The sequence below is a fragment of the Plecotus auritus genome (genome assembly GCF_963455305.1).
Source record: "Plecotus auritus genome assembly, chromosome: 12".
In the NCBI taxonomy this organism is placed as follows: domain Eukaryota; kingdom Metazoa; phylum Chordata; class Mammalia; order Chiroptera; family Vespertilionidae; genus Plecotus; species Plecotus auritus.
Genome location: NC_137778.1, coordinates 16,899,463 through 16,916,953, shown reverse-complemented (window position 1 = coordinate 16,916,953; position 17,491 = coordinate 16,899,463). Strand labels below are relative to the sequence as shown.

Here is a 17,491-nt window from a genome sequence, read left to right as displayed (position 1 = left end):
TCTCTTAGGAAAATAAGATCGCCATTGCTGGAAATGAACAATTAGATGAATCCATTAAAAATCTTTCAGCTTGACCGGCATGGCTTAGTGGGTGAGCATTGACCAATGAACCAAGAGGTCATGGTTCAATTCCCAGTCAGGGCACAAGCCCGGGTTGCCAGCTCAATCCCCAGTAGGGGGTGTGCAGGAGGCAACCGATTAATGATTCTCTCTCATCATTGAAGTTTCTTTCTTTCCCTCTCCCTTCCTCTCTGAAATCAATAAAAATATATATTTAAAAAATCTTCAATGAAGCAGAGTGACATTGTTTCTGTGTTACAAACAAATAACTAGGAACAGCACAAATCACCTGCTTTTTGCCTCGCTTGCCAGTGGGATAGAGAAAGCACCATCCCTCTTCTGCTCTCTCAGGTAGCAGCTTGAATCTTTCCATTCTTATTAAGACCACAGAGAAAGGCTTCACTTTGGAAGACTCTGAGAGAATCAGTGTTGAAGAGCTGAGTTTGAAGAGCCTTGGAGACCAAGGATATCATCAGTGTCAGCCAGTGGAAACTCATTTGATCCTCTAGAAATATGTATTTGTTTTCTTTTGACCCTTCTGCTCCAGTGGGTCATTTGTAGCAAAAGACAAATCCGTGGGCGTCTAAGAGAACAGAGAACAAGGAAGGGTACAAATCCATGAATTAATGCATTGCTTTCATCTGGCTCTACAAACGACTTACCATTCCACTCGATTTTTCCTCTGGGAAATTGGAAAAATGCTTCCGCTGGCCTCTGGCACATTGCTGGGTCCCTTCAAGAACAAGCATCTCAGGGACACACCTGCACTCTAGCAAAACTGTGTTCACCGGTACAAAGGGGAGGCGGAAAGACATTCTGGAACATTCCAAACTGCTTGGAGCATGCCATGTGTTAACAGACCCTCTTGTATGTTAGATCATTCTAATCAGAATGCCTGCCAATGGCTTTTGTGAACAGGAACCTTGGTAACTTTAGCAAGGAGAAGTAATGACATCAACAGCTTTTACTAGACCTCAAAAATATATAATGGTTAGCAGCATGACAATTTTTTTATATCAGTAACAAAATGGATTTTTTTTGGTAAATAAATAAATACAGGAAACTGCTTTTACATTTATGAGCAAAATAAGAATTCAAGCAAGCAGAGATATTCCAAACATTTTTTTTAGAAGGTGGATTTTTAGCTGTATGGACAAAGGTCATGCAAACAAAGCAAAATGAGCATAATATTAAACAATGCAAATTTCTAGTGGAAGGAGTTGTCAAGAAGGATCTGAGATTTTTACCCTACTTACAAGCTAACAAGTTTGCCTGACAGTTTCAGGGACGCTGCCAGAAGACATGAGATTCCTGGGTCAGGAATGAAGGCCTATTTATTACTTACAGCTAGAGCAGTGGTCAGAGTATCTGCATTTTTGTGCTGATTCTCTGAGGCCCTGTTCCGAGGGTAATGCAAAGAAAGCCAGGGTTCAGAGCTGATCTAACTTCCCGCTGATCTACACTACGGTAATCCGATGAGAGAGACCTAAGGAACTAATCATGTTCATGCTCTTGGAATATCTAGAGCAGTTCCCTGTCAGTGCACAGCCTAAGTCGGGAGGTAGTAATCTGCCAGGGATGTGCATTCAGTACCTCCACATTGGCCAATAGGATCATATGGGTTTCAAGTGTACATTTTTATGATCTATGATCTGTATATTGCCTTGTGTGCCCACCACCCAATATCAAACCATCTCCCATCACCATATGTTTGATCCTCTTTACTCCCCCATTTCCCACATCCTCTGGTAACCACCATACTGTTGTCTGTGTCTATGAGTTTCAGTTTTATATCCCACATATGAACGAAATCATATGGTTTTTAGCTGTTTCTGACTGACTTATTTCGCTTAGCATAATATTCTCAAGGTCCATCCATGTTGTAACAAATAGCAATATTTGTCTTCTGTTATAACTGAGTAGTATTCCATTGGATATATGTACCACATCTTCTTTATATCTTGGCCATGGTGAATAATGCTGCAATAAACATAGGGGTACATATATTTTTGCAAATAGGTGTTTTAAAGTTTGCTGGGTCATATGGTAACTCTATTCTTAATTTTTTTTAGGAACAGCCAGACTATTTCCATAGTGGCTGTACCAGTTTACATTCCCACCAGCAGTGAATGAGGGTTCCCTTTTCTCTCCAATCTCTCCAACCTTATTATTACTTGTCCTTTTTATAATAGTCAATTTAACAGGTGTGAGGTGGTATCTCACTGTTAGTGGTTTTTTTAAATCCTCACCTGAGTATATTTTTTTCCATTGATATTCAGAGTGGGAGGGAGGAGGGAGGGGGGGAGAGAGAGAGAGAGAGAGAGAGAGAGAGATTGACGTAAGAGAGACACATCAATTAGTTGCCTTCTGCACTTGCCCCTACCAGGGACAGGATCGAACCCACAATCCTCTGATCCACAGGCTGATACTGTAACCACTGAGCAACCGGCCAGGGCTCATTGTAGTTTTGATTTGCATTTCCCTAATAGTTGGTGAAGTTGAACATCTTTTCATGTATCTGTTGATTTTTTCTATGTCTTCTTGGGAGAAGTGTCTACTCAGGTCCTCTGCCCAGTTTTTAATTAGATTATTTGTTTGTTTGGCATTGAGTTTTATGAGTTCTTTATATATTTTGGATATTAAGCCCTAGTCAAAGCTGTTTTTTGCAAATATCATCTCCCATTCAGTTGGGCGCCTTTTTGTTTTGTTGTCGGTAACAAGGTTTGAAAATGGAACAATTAAGTCAGTCACCTGGCTGTTACAGAGAAGTCAACTCCCCAGTTTTGGAATTAAGTGCTTTGAATGGTGGTTTGCTCGGCTGCAACCTCCCCAAGATGAAAGCCAATAGAGGGAATTAAATAGTGATCCCAAACCCTTACTCTCTTGGCGGTTGCATTGCCTAGGGCAGTTACTATCCCTTTTAGAACTCCCCTGATTTCTTGGATGAGAGAGATTTATTGTCAGAGGGTGAGGCTGAATCAAATTTTTGGAAAATACTTATTATCTCGCTTTATTAAAATCTGAAATTATAGATCCAAAATTGTATTTGTTCAAATATTTTATACCCTCTAAACCTAAGAAATACATTACTTTGGCCCTAACCGTTTTGGCTCAGTGGATAGAGCGTCAGCCTGCGGACTAAAGGGTCCTATGTTCGATTCCGGTCAAGGGCATGTACCTTGGTTGCGGGCACATCCCCAGTAGGGAGTGTGCAGGAGGCAGCTGATTGATGTTTCTCTCTCATCGATGTTTCTAACTCTCTAGCCCTCTCCCTTCCTCTCTGTAAAAAATCAATCATATATATATATATATATATATATATATATATATATATATATATATTTAAAGAAATACATTACTTTGTAGTAAATTCCAGAAGTAACATTTAAAGCCAGGGAATTAAGTGAAATGGATAGTGACATTTACATCCATGCTGGGAAGCTGGAAGGATGGCAATAGAAAAGGCTGGGCACGGATTTCCTGGAAGGTACCTGGAGCATCACAGTGAGCACTATTCAGCGATGGAAAGGGGCAATAGACAATAATGTACAGCAAATGAACAGAATTTATAACGTGGGCCTGGCTGATGCTCTCCGTTTCTCTGCCTTCACAACGGTATATCTTCCTTCCACAAGGCACTGCTTGCTCCCTCCAAGTTTTAAACCTTGAGGAGATCAGGTTAAGCCCATCTAGTCCAGCATGATGCATTCACACAGCTGACCAGTGAAGGGAGCATTTCTGCTCCCACGAACACACTTTTCTCAGAAGAGTTCTTTGGGCTGGGGGAATGGCTGAAAATGACCCCCCCAAAAAAGCTTTTGTACATTTTGTGGCTTAGAGGTGGGACCTACATGCCAAGTGCAAGCCCTTGACTGAAGGAGGCCAGGTTCCTCATTGAATCCTAAGCAGTCTCGCAAGGGGATTTACCCAGGTGTTTGGGGGATTGGGCTGATTCACTATAAAGAGGCAGAGAGTCTGAGAGCCATCCTGATTTCAACATCTGCCTTCCTGTGTGGTCCAAGTGTACTCGTCTGTTCATTTTCCCATCTTCGCTTTCGCTTCCTGGAATTTGAGTTCTGATACTTGCTTGGTTAACTCCCTGTTTACTGATCAGGACAGTGTTCTAGAAATGTGTTACATGCTTCAACTTTACTTATGGTTCTGATTCTAAATATTAATTATCATCAATAGTAATTAGAAATTAAGTAAATCTGCTTTAAACACTATAATTCTTTAATACAATTTAATACACTTAGTAGCATTCCTATAAATCTTTTAAACACATAATAATTGATAGTATTCTTTCAAGTCTATAGCATAGGGCAGTGGTCGGCAAACTGCGGCTCTGTTGACTAATGAGTTTGCCGACCACTGTCATAGGGTAACATACAGACTTAGAAATGTCCAGCCTCTTCCATGGCCACCAGGCCCCCACATTCTATTTTCCAGCTGTGATGATCTCCTTTAAGCTCCTCAAACAGGTTTTATTTCATCCCTCTTAGAGGTTTCTTTCTCTCAAAAACCTTTCCTGACCATCTACCCATCTTTCAGATTTGATTTTTCACATGGCCCATACTGTCCCCATCAGAGATTTTTATCACTGTGTATTATGATAGTTTGATTTATTTTCTTCCTCCCTTATGCTTCATAAGCTCCATGAGGACACTGCCCACTTTCATTTTATTCTTTGCATTATGCCTCCTATCACAGCTAATGCTCATCATTGGTAAGTATCATTATATATTGGGAGGTAGGGTGAATGTTTGAGAAGACCTGTGTCGGAGCCCAGGTCTCCCTACTTGTGGACTCTGTCCGTGAGTTTCCTCATCGATAATAGTGTTGAAAACGTACCTTGCTCTGAGGACCACATGAGATCACACTTGTAATCACTAAAGATGTTATTACTCAGTCCTTTTGTGTTTGCATTTATTTGCAATGTTAATTTGTACTGCATTTTAGCACTTGTTTGAAATTATTTCATGTGTAAATGTTTTCCCCCCTAAGGAAACTATAAGTAATAGATGATTTCATTTGTTATTTTTATATAAAATGTCACCATCCAAAATTAATAGGCATGTCATAAAACAGGACCAAGTAAATGGAAGCGAAGAGATAAAGGATGGTAGAAATAGACTCATAAATGATCCAGGTATTTGAATTACCAGAGAGTCTCTAGTCTTTAAAATAATGGTAATGGATACATTCATAAAGATGGGGGAAATCTTGAAACTATAGCTAGAGAGTTGGAAAATATGAAAAATAATCAAATAAAAATTTTAGAACTTGAAGTGATAATAACTGAAGTTAAAAATGTAGGGATTTAATAACTGATTAAACACAGCAGAAGAACTGATTAGTGAACTAGAGAATAGTTTTTAGAAAATATTCATATTGAAGCATCCTGGAAAAATTAAGGACCAATGGGATGTGGTAAAAAGATCTAACATATCAGAGCCCCATAAAAGAAGAAAGAATGAGAAATGACCAAATTTAAAGAGATAATGGTTAAGAATATTCTAAACCTGCTTACAAATATCAAGACAGAGTAAAGTCCACAAATCCCAGATGGAAGAAAATCAAAGAAAAGCACACATAGGCACATCAGAATACAGCTGCTTTAAGAAAAAAGAAATTCTTAATAGCATCTAAACCCAAGAAAACAAAGACACATTATCAAAGGAATATAAGACATAAAGAAGTCTTCTCAGCAGAAATTATTAAAGCTTGACAACAGCAGATATAATTTAAAAGTCCTAAAAAGTGATTGCTGACCCATAAGTACATTTTTTTAAAATGATGGTGAAATAAACCACAACAAATAACCTTGAGGGAATGTGTCATCAACAGACACATACTAAAAGAAATATCAAAGAAAGTCCTTCATCAGGAGGAAAATGATCCCAGCTGGAATCATGGCAATGCAGGAAGGGATGGGAAAAGGGGAACAAATAACTGCAGGAGTAAATCTATCTGAATATTGACATTTTAAAACAATTAAAATGGTTTAGGTGCTTTCAAATAAATGAAAACTACATCATTTTGGGAGTGAGGAAAATGGAGTTAAGAAAAGTGAAAAGTACAAATTTAGGATAGACTCTAATAAGCAACAGATGCCTTTTGTGATAATGAAGATAAACACGAACAATATACACTTATATCATTACAAAGTGAATAACAATTAAACAAAGAAAGCAATGCTTTATTAATTTAAAAGATGTAAGAAATTAAAACAAAGTTTCAGAGAAGCATTGTGTGTAATAGCCCCAAGCAACTCAAATGCCCATCAATGGGATAGGTAAGTAAATTTGCATATATTTCCCATGAAAACTTCTGTGATACCATGGTTAAATCTCACCAACTATTGAATGAAAGAAGTCTGATAAATGAGAGTACATATATGAGCCCCTCCAATGCCTCCACTCATTTAAAGTTCAAAACCAGTGGAAATGAATCGATGGTGATACAAGTTAGATGAGCATTACCTTCGAAGTGGCAGTTACCAGGATGCTACACAAAGGAAACTCCTGGGATGCAGGCAGTATTTCGTATCTTTTTTTTTTTTTTTTAATATTTTATTGATATTTTACAGAGAGGAAGGGAGAGGAATAGAGAGCTAGAAACATTGATGAGAGAGAAACATCGATCAGCTGCCTCCTGCACACCTCCTACTGGAGATGTGCCCACAACCAAGGTACATGCCCTTGACCGGAATCGAACCTGGGACCCTTCAGTCCGCAGGCCGATGCTCTATCCACTGAGCCAAACCGGTTTCGGCAGTATTTCGTATCTTGATCTGTGTGGTAGTTGGATGGGGGTGTTTCCTTCTGTAAAAATTCTTTGAGCTGTATACATAAGATTTTTGTATTTTTTGGATGTATGTTGTACTTATATATATAAAAAAAAAAGGTAGACTATACTTTCTATCGTGTGTTAGTCATGCCTGCAGGGATAGGCTTACTAATCTCTATGTTTAATGGAAAGTGGTTTAGCATTTCTATAAATAAATAAATGGGCTTGGCTAACGTATGGTTGTAGAACTTGTGTCATTTTAAGATATGGCTAAATCCAGTTCTTTAGAATATTCATCAAAGAAATAAGCAGAAATATTTAATGCAGTGCACATATTTTCTCCAATAATAAAAGGAGCAATTTATGGGTTTGGTTTTTTTTAGCACATGAATTGTTCACTTGTTTCCCATATGTCTATCAAATTTATTTGATTACTTCAAACTTATGCAGGGTTGCTTCAAGTTTATTTATTTTATTATAATGCCTGCAGGAAAATGCAATAATCACAACTCAAGTCTAAAATGATGGTGTTTGTCATCTGTGGGTTAGTGGCTGGCCGTCATTCTGCCTCCGGGTCATGGCACGCACCCGGCCCCGCATCCGAGCTCTGTCACCGTGGCCCAGAGGACCAGATGTCTTCACTCTTGCATAAGCTGCACTCTGGCTGAGCACCTGCTACCGTCATTTTGTTCAGGGAAGTTGGCCATGCAGATAATTAATTATGTAATTGGTATTGTGAATACTGCTTTCTATAGAAAGTGATAGGAAGAAGTGAAAAGGGAGGGAGCAAAGTTTTGATTGACTTTAGGAGGGAAGAAACTCCCCAAACGCATCTTTCCTTAGAACATAAATCATCTTCCACCCACAATCTGCTTAGTTACCGCCCGCTCTTTATTCTAGAACTTCCATCTAATTTAGACTTGGTGGATTTTGTAGAAGTCTTCATCTAATCAGGATGGTCTCTGATTTACAATTCTGGCTGTTGCAGGTTTTGCTCCAAGATTCCAAGAGAGACGAGACTGCATATATCCGAAAAAGGAGGGTGTGTCTCAATTAAATGAAATCTTTAATCCTTCTACACTCCATTATAGGAAAAGACTGAGTTGTCAAATATGAACTCTCCAAGATTATATTTTTGCTGACTTTTTGGCATGGATCAATTTAGCAGCTACAGCAATGCCCTAATGTATATTTATCTTACAATTCTAAGTTTTGGGTTTTAGTATACATTTTTTTCTAGATGAGTGTTAAAATAACATGTAACAGAGAATATTACAGAATAGTCATTGAGCCAAAAAATTCAGCATAAATGAAATATGGTTCACAATTCTCCTCCATCCTTTAGACAGATACACACAGCAGTGGCATAGGGAAATTATTTTCTTAGATATAATGCTGTGGTCAAAAAAACATCTCACCCAGCCGGCATGGCTCTGTGGTTGAACGTTGACCTATGAACCAGGAGGTCAGGGTTCGATTCCTGGTCAGGGCACATGCCTGGGTTGTGGGCTCTATCCCCAGTGGGGCACGTGCAGGAGGCAGCCAATCAATGATTCTCTCATCACTGATGTTTCTCTCTCTCTCTCCCTCTCCCTTCCTCTCTGAAATCAATAAAAATATATATTTAAAAAATACACATCTCAACATCTCATCACAAGCAACACCTCATTGCCTTTGTTAATGAAATTGAAATTGAGCTGTGGGATAAAGATTTCTGTCTCTGTTGTAAGGCTAAACCTGCTGCACACTCTTCTTCACCAGGAAGACTATCAATAGAGCTGTCTTAAGCTTCCTCTGTTCCCTTAGATGTAATTAGACACACAAGTGGAGGAGCCTAAAATTGAGCTTTAATGCATCAGAGGCAACTTTTAAAACCAGCTTCTTCTTTTCCTCCAAGGGCTAATTTCAGTGTTACCTATTATGGGGTAGAAATTCGGCTCATGAACAAGTTAAATTCACTTGCAAAAAATAAAGTTGCATTTTTGCATGTCTCTCTTGTGACTTTAAATTTCAGACCTTTGTACTTGGGAAGGAAGAGAGTCCACAGAAGAAAAGAAAGGGAAATATGGTTAACGTTTCTGAAAATCAAGTAATCACAATAAGCTAATAACAATGCCATGATCATCAGCATTTTATACTCGGAAATTAAGTAGCTTGCTGGAGTTCCCACCGCTAATAGGTGGTGAAGCCTGGCTCAAACCCAGGAGGATGGGCAGCAGGCTGCCTATTCGGGACCCCAAACTGCCCTGCTTCTGTAAGAGGAAAAGGAAATGAACAGGAAACAACAGAGTCAAGGGTAATTTTTAAAATATAAGGAGAACTCACATTTTTTGAAATAGAAAGAACTTGGAGGTGAAGGAAAAATGGGAAGGGCCATGGAGAACTAATGAATGAGCCTCCCAGGAGGCAGGAAGGGAAAGAAATAGAAGCTGGTGAGAAGCCAAGGCACCTCTTCCCCTGGGACAAAAAAAGAAAACAAAGAAACCTGTGTGAAGACCAAAGTGCTTGGACTGATGAGAAATCATCATGTAAGGGCCTTTGTTTGTGGTTAATCCTCACCCGAGGATATGTTTCCCATTGATTTTTAGAAAGTGGAAGAGAGAGGGAGAGACACAGAGAAACATCAGTGTGAGAGACACATTGATTGGTTGCCTCCTGCACCTACCCCGACGGGGGCCAGGGAACCTGCAAACAAGGTACATGCCCTTGACTGGAATCGAACCCAGGACCCTTCAGTCCATGGGCGGATGCTCTACCCACTGAGCCAAACCAGGTAGATCATGTACTGGTAAGAGCCTTTCTTAAAAGGCTTCTACTTTTGTAATAAGAAGGGAACGTGCACTCGTCTGAGAGAGATAAAGGGTGACAGAGCAGGAAAAAAATACGTGGATGGGGGATGGGTGGAGGGAATAAAGTCCTATGTGACATGTATGTGAAAAGCTGCATTTTTGTGGGCATATATTGCTATTTTTAAAAAATCTGAAATCTTAGTAATTTACTTTTTTTTTTTTTCTTCAAAAAGCTTTATTGTTTCATTTGGTCCAATGCCTGGGAGAGGGCTTCAGGTGGTTAAAAGAATGGCCAGTAGTTTCGGGGAGACGCTCAGGCAAAAGGCAGACACCAGGGGATGCAGAGGGGCCCCTCAAAGGCCTCCGGGCTCCACAGGCTCCTAGCTGTGCTGGAGGGGGTGCCTTTCCTAGAGACACTCGCCCCGCCCAGCCTGGGGGCCGGCAGCCTGCGGAGGGGAGCCAGGTGTGGCCCATCTTCCTGATGAGTTTCACCTCTTCACCCGGAAGTGGCTCTGCAGGAAGTCAGAGCTGGGGGTCAGTGGGCAGAACCAGGGCTCACAGATCCACAAGGGCCTGGGTCAGGTTCCTCCCCAAGGCCGGGGCGGCCTCCCTGGCGCCCTGAGTTCTGCCCACTCACCTTGGGAGGCCTCAGCGCGTCCTGGGGGAGAGGGCGGCCACCGCGCTGGGTTTGCAACATTAAAGAGACGCTCAGAGCCCTCGAGCCTCCCGCCTCCAACTCGGGAAGAAGCGGCCCACGCCCTGGAGAGCCACATCCTCAATGGAAATAGAAGCCCAGAGAGAGGTAGGTGTGGGCGGCCGCAGAGGCAGGGGCCAGGTGGTTGACCGCAGCCTCCATCCACCTCAGGGGGATAATTCTGACGAATTTGGGAGCTCATGGTTGTTTGGCAATAAACAAAATGAAGTTAAGAGTTAAGGTAGAAAAGAAATCGGTGTGGTGGCTGGTCTTGGAGGTGGTTCTGAAGGTGGAGAAGAGTCTGTTCTGTCCAAACATTGTTGAAGCAAGAGACAGACCCAGGACTGACCAGGGCACTCAGGAATGTACATGTTTAGGTTAAGTTAAATGATGGGGTCATTATTAAGTGTGTATGCAAAGGTAGACACGTGGCACGTGAGAGCTGAGATGTGCTGTGAGTGTAAGTATTGGATTCCCAACACTTTGCTTTAAAAAAAGGAATGTTAATAACTTTTTATATTGAACACATATTGAAATCATAGTATGTCTATTGGGTTCAATAAACTATATTGTTAAAATTTTAAAAAAGGATATGCAGTCCGTAGTTTTCGAGGCATTCCAGCCTGTATGAGTTTAAGCAGCCATATTAGTTAGGGTGCTAGACGGCTTCTGTTGAAAAAACAAATTTTATTTTAGTGAGAAGAATTTTTAAACAAAGGAAATATGACAGTATCCAAATCGATACTGGTAGTTGTAAATCGGAATCTCCATCTCTAAACTAAAGAAGAGGACAAGTCAGAAATGTTTTCTTTAAACAAGAACATCTCACTCTCATTATAAAGATTTCAGTCTCAAATCTCTTTCCCCACCCCCAAGTAAAAGTCTGCAAAAGATTTCTTTAAAATTGTAAGTCAAGCCCTGGCTGGTGTGGCTAGGTTGGTTGGGCATTGTCTCGGGTACCAAAGGGTTGCTGGTTGATTCCTGGTCAGGGACACATGCCCGGCTTTCAGGTTTAACTCCTGGTGGGGGTCAGCAGGAGGCAGCTGATAGACGTTTAGCTCTCACGTGGATGGTGCTCTCTCTCCTTCTCCCTTCCTCCCTCCCTCCCGCCCCCCTCTCTCTCTCAAATCAATAAAATACCTTCAAAAAATAAAAATAATAAAATAAATATAAGTCAAGAGAAAGGATTATTTGAAGCTGAGTGAGTTAGAGGAAAATGTTTGAATTGACATAACATTATCACCTCAACATTCTACTTATAAGTACAGTTCAGAATTTTTAACTGAAGCTTACAATATTTGGCACAAAGTAACTACATGTTCATGCATGAATGCTTGTTACACTTTGTCTTCTAAGGCTGCATTTAAAATATATCTGAAGTGATGTTTTATTTAAAATTTCTCAATATGTATTATCTTTATCTTATATTAGTGTTCATCTTACTATTTTATAATAGTACTTTTTTGTATTCATTTAATCCTCCAATAGTTAAATCAGAATTAGAATGCGATTAATATTTATATATGCATTCATTTACATTTTTATTTTTTAAAATTTAAAATCTATTATATTTTTAGTTCCATTTCAGTCTTAAATATACTCAGAATACTGAATACTTTTAAAATGAAATACAGGTTTTGGCATAGTATTTCAAAATTATAATTAATTTATAATTACTGAAATGCTAGTTTATCATTTTACTGCAGTAATGTAATCAGAGCAGTTGGAGAGACTAGCACTAAAACGACTGATTGTGATTTTCTGTCTCTGCTTGAAGTTGATTAAAGACCAAGGAATCTAATAACCTGGGGGCAGAGGGCGGGGCAGTGAGGCTGGGCTCTAGTTAAAACACGCTATCACTCTCAGCTGGTGAGTCAGCCAAGAGCCAGATGGAGGAATGAGGAACACGTTGGAAACTTGATGTGAAAAGTGGTTTGCAACAGAGAGTTAGATGCTTAAAAAACGATGGTGAAGGTTGAGGGAATGTACATTAATCAGGGTCTCTATGAAAGGCTCCTAGAATAAAATAGCTAAACTGGCCTGTAGGGGAAGCAACTATCCTCTACCACGATCAGGAAGCTGTTGGACCAGGACGGGCCCCCAGAACTGGAGATACCAGGGCAACCTGCTAGAGCTACAGCCTAGGACCCACAAGTGCCTGTCCCTACTGATCAACTGCCTCATGACTGCCCCATGACTGGATAAGATACAGGAGAGTGGCCGGAGGCTGGAAAAAGGGGCGTCCCTGGGTCTGTTCTGTCCAAACACTGTTGAAGCAAGAGGCAGATCTGGTGCTGGAACAGGGATTCCAGTTGCCACCAGGACTACCAATTGCTTTCAACACCCACAAAGAAAATGACTTGACATGGCTAATCCTTTGCAGGAACATCAATGTCTTCATGTCTTTGAAGCACAGGAATATGGCCTCTAGCTCACTTCTGCTTCATAATCTTACATGAATGGATCAAAGTGGCAGAACCAAAGTCACATCCAGAACTCAGCTGCCAGTATGGGAAATCTTATTTTTAGTTTTGCACTATCTATAATTCAAGAAGACACAACTAGCAAGAAACAGTTGCGCAAACCAGTCATAATCACTAAACTGGATGATAAAACTTCACCATAACGAGTTCATGTTACATATGGATTGTCATGACGTAGTGGGAAGTTACAGAAAGAGACCTATGCCCACTTATATGCGGTATCTAAAGTAATCAGACTCATAGAAACAGAAAGTAGAATGGTAGTTGCCAGGGCTGCAGGGACGGGGACAATAGGGAGCTGTTCAATGATATACAGTTTCAGTCGTGCAAGAGGAAAAGTTCTGGAGACTTGCTGTACTGCACTGTGCTTCTAATTAATACTGTAATGCACACTTAAAAATTGTTAGGAGAGTAGAATTTATGTTTTGTGTTTTTACCACAATAAAACACAACAAACACTTTCAAAAAGGAAAAAGAGACTTATGTAGTTCAGGAACTTTGCAGTTGCCTCCAAATTTGGGCATTGATGGTCATTACTTGAAACGGTGTATGCCAGTTTTCCTCACGTAGAACTCAGATGTCAAATGTATTGGATTTATCTTGTGATCATTTGTTAACCAGGGAACTTATATGCATATATGCATAGCCCATGGACACAGACAATCGTGTGGTGAAGGCCTGGGAGGGCGGGTGCAGGATGGATGGGAAAAAAGGGGAGACATCTGTAGTACTTTCAACAATAAAGTTAAATTTTAAAAAAGGATAAAATCACCTAAAATCAATATCTATCTATAAAAGGCAACATTGGATTATCTCATAATTTTAAATGGTAAGTAATTGCCCTCAAATTCAATTAGAATCCCTTCCCTAGAAGTTCTGGTTGGAAAAACACTCTGAGTGCTAGTATCGTAAATATTTTACCTAAACTGTTCCACTTATACAGGATTTAAAAGATTGAGATAATATTTCCAAATAAATCACCCTACTAGACATACAGCACAGAGTCTTTAAACGATTTGCAAGATCACTAATCCATTGTGAAATTTGTCATCCTCTTCTTTGTGTTTTACAAACATGTTTGAAAATTTAAATTACACAAAGAATGGAGACTGGCTACAACACAAAAGCCATATTTGATCTTTGTACGCAGATACTTATTGTATGTGTAAAGGGCCACCTAAAGCATAAGATTACAACCTGCCTGGAGATTAGAAATGGCTATAATTCCTGCAATCTGCTGCCAGCTCCAGGAAAATAAAAATCCTTGTAAGTTTCATATCAAGAATTGTTTTAGTATTTTGTGGGTTTGTTGTCTGTAGGCTTGTGGGTTAATTTTTGAAGAGAGAATAAGGATAAACAATTTTGTTCATTGTATTGTGAAATTTAACAAATATCAAGGAATTGAATTACTCTGATGTTCATAGAGCTTACTTAAATTTCTTAGAATTATTTGTTTGCAATTTGTGATTGATTTCTTGGTAATTTCCAATTTTTTTCTAAAGTCTCATTTCTGGTTCCCAAATATAGTAGTGGCATCTTTCAAAAAGTCAAATGGAAATGAAGTGATCTATTATTGCCTATGTTCTTAATCAGTTTTTTAACAGGTCAAAACTTATGAAATTCTATTGCATTGTCTCATTCAGTCCAGGTTTCTGCTTTTTCCACGGATATGTTTAATGGCTTTTAAAGAGGAAGATTATCCTCCTACCTGTCTCTGGGATAAAAGTTCTTAGTGTACTACAAAGGAGAAATAACTCCCCAGCTGTTCCCTGACCTCACCCCCTCAGAAGTTGGGTTTCTAAACAGAAGGTGGTTCAGTATAAAGACATAGATTTTGTACATGTTTCTTATCTCAGTAAAAACTCACTGCAAAGGTCAACTTTAGGGTGATTTCTTCAAACCCACTGGATTTCCTCACCCTCATGTCTGTTTCATTCTTCTTTATAGATAATTTGATAATTTCCAGAGCTGAGCCAGACAATACAGAGACTCTGTCTGAATCACAGGCCACCTCTTGGAAAGAAAATGAAAAATTCTGTTCATTGTATGGCATCCAGATATCTGGGTGTGTGATATGGGGAAGACAATCCATCTGGATGGTGTTCTCTGTGCCAGGACTGTGGGAGGCAGCAGAGGGAGAGAGAGAAGAACCAGGATGCGGATGTCAGGAGTGAGAGGTGGGGCATATGAAGAGGAGGGAGGCAGCACATGGCCAGTTATTCAGTCTAATAATTGGGTTTTGGCTTTGCTAAAGTGCAGGCTAGATGCCTCGATGTTATCAAGCACACACCAAGCATTTTCAACTCTTTTTTTTTTTTTAACAAATGAAAAGTCAAGAAACTACTTTCGTCAGCTTTGTTCTGTATTTCCGTATTTCTTTTCTTTTTAAAATATATTTTATGATTTTTTACAGAGAGGGAGGGAGAGGGATAGAGAGTTAGAAACATTGATGTGAGAGAAACATCGATCTCCTGCACACCTCCTACTGGGGATGTGCCCGAAACCAAGGTACATGCCCTTGACTGGAATCGAACCCGGGACCCTTCAGTCCGCAGGCCAGCGCTCTATCCACTGAGCCAAACTGGTGAGGGCTCTGTATTTCTTCAGAGTCTTCATATTTTCCTCAAAGTTCAGCCAAAAGGTAATTTTGGTAATTTGTGTCTTCAGGGAATTGGCCCACTTCAGCTAAGTTATCAAATTTGTGGGCATAGGGTTGTTCATAGCATTCCTTTACTATCCTTTAAAAAAATGTATTAACAGCAAAGGCAGTGAGGCAAGATGGTGGCCACCAAGAGGAAATGACCTAGAGCCTTGGGGGTTCAAAGGAGGAAGCTGGAAAGGAACAAAAAAGGTGGCAGGCCACAGCTAAGCTGCTGGACGTGGCAGAGAAGGTGGAGGAAGAAGACAGAGACTGCATCCCAGGCCCCATTTGCAAGGGCAAGTGCAAAAAGAAGGAATAGATTCTCATCTTCTTCCCCAGAGGAATACATTTCAGAACAAGACGTTTAATGCAAGACTTAAGAATGTGGATGCCTCAGTCTAAAGCAGATACTAAAATGGATCGTAAAGGTAAGTTATTGGTGATTAATGAGGTCTGTGAACTGTGAAAGTACGTTAAATGTTTCTGTTTTGAAGCCGAGAAGAAACAAGATCTCTATACCTGGCTTTCAGATTCACCTCATAGACTCTGTAGTTTCTAGTTCAAAACATCATACCCTCACTGAACTAAAGATGACGGGAAACTTTGAAAGGTTCTCAGCCCCTTTTGCCTTTTGACCCTGCTTTTGATGAATTACCACAGTAAAAGAACTCTTAAGTCAGATCTTCAGTACACTCACCGCACTGTCACCCCCAAAGCCAATAATTTTCGAGCTACGTGTTTACTTTCATTGTTTTGGATAATAGGCTATCATTTCAGAACTTTCAGATCATAGGAGAAGATGCTGCTCTTGTAGAAACAGGATTTCATTTTGTCTTAAATCTCATAAAGGTTTCCCAGGGAAGTTTTGGAGTACCAGCTTTATATGAAAATCCTCGCTACCAGTACCAAACATCCATGGGTGTGGCACAAGACCCATCACAGCTGCAAAATACAAAGAGAAACAGCAAGTTAAAGAGGCATATAAACTGAGGGAGAAAGAACCAAAGATGATTCTTCCATATGAACCCACTGCAGATGTTTTTGTTACACCAGCTAAGGTACAACCGATAGAAGTACAGTGGGTAAAATCAGAGCCAAAAGTTGATTGGAAAGCAAGAAAGAAAAGGGTTTTCAAAAGGCAAAGAGAAATGAAACAGAAGCTGAAAGTGGGAATGCAAAATGAATCCCTGGATAACTAGTTTTTCACTTACTTTACATTTATTTTGTGTTCAATGTATAAATAGTTTTATTATTCAGGACTATCATACATCTAGTTAGTGTAGCAGTTAAAAGAAAGAAAAAATTAAAATCTCGTGGCTCCCAAAATAACAAACCTTTATTGAGGAATAATTGACAAATGTAATTGTATATATTTCAAGTGTATATTATCCTTTTAATGTCCATGGACTCAGTAATGATGATCCCTCTTTAATTTCTGATATTGGCAATGTGTGTCTTCTCTCTTTTTTTCTTGGTTAGTCTGTCCACAGGTTTATCATTTTTATTGATTTTTTTTCCAAAGAACAAGTTTTTGGTTTTATTGATTTTTCTCTGTTGTTTTCCTGTTTTGAATTTCACTGGTTTCTGTTCATATTTTTATTACTTCTTTTCTTCTGTTGCTTTAAGGTTAAAATTTTCTTTTCTAGTTTCCTAAAGTGGAAAATTAGGTTACTGATTTTATATCTTTCTTTTTTCTTAGTGCATATGTCCAATGTTATTAACTTTTCCTCTAAGTACTGCTTTAACTGCATCTTCCAAATTTTGATAAGTTGTGTTTTCATTGGATTAAAATATTTTAAATTTTCTTTTAAAACTTCTTTGACCGACCCTAAAGTTATAAACTTTAAAATTTAATACTCCTCATCTCTTTCTTTGCTTTACTTTTTCTCCCCTCTCCAATACTTGTAACCTGCTAATAATACCATGTAATTTCTTTATTATGCATTTTGTTGTCTCTCTGTTAGTATATGACTTCCACAAGGGCAGAGTTCAGGAAGCTTTCTCAGTTTTGTTTAGCAATGTAGTTCAAGTATAT

The 17,491-nt window shown here is 39.4% G+C and overlaps 1 pseudogene across 1 annotated transcript in view; it reads left to right on the top strand.

Annotated features, from left to right (window-relative positions):
- LOC308237252 (ribosome biogenesis protein BRX1 homolog) overlaps nt 1-16,639 on the top strand; it is a 49,745-nt pseudogene extending 33,106 nt beyond the window's left edge. The window contains exon 3 of the transcript in view: nt 15,641-16,639. The product of the transcript in view is annotated as a ribosome biogenesis protein BRX1 homolog (transcript). The remainder of the gene's footprint in view (nt 1-15,640) is intronic.
- The last annotated feature ends 852 nt before the right edge of the window (nt 16,640-17,491 follow it).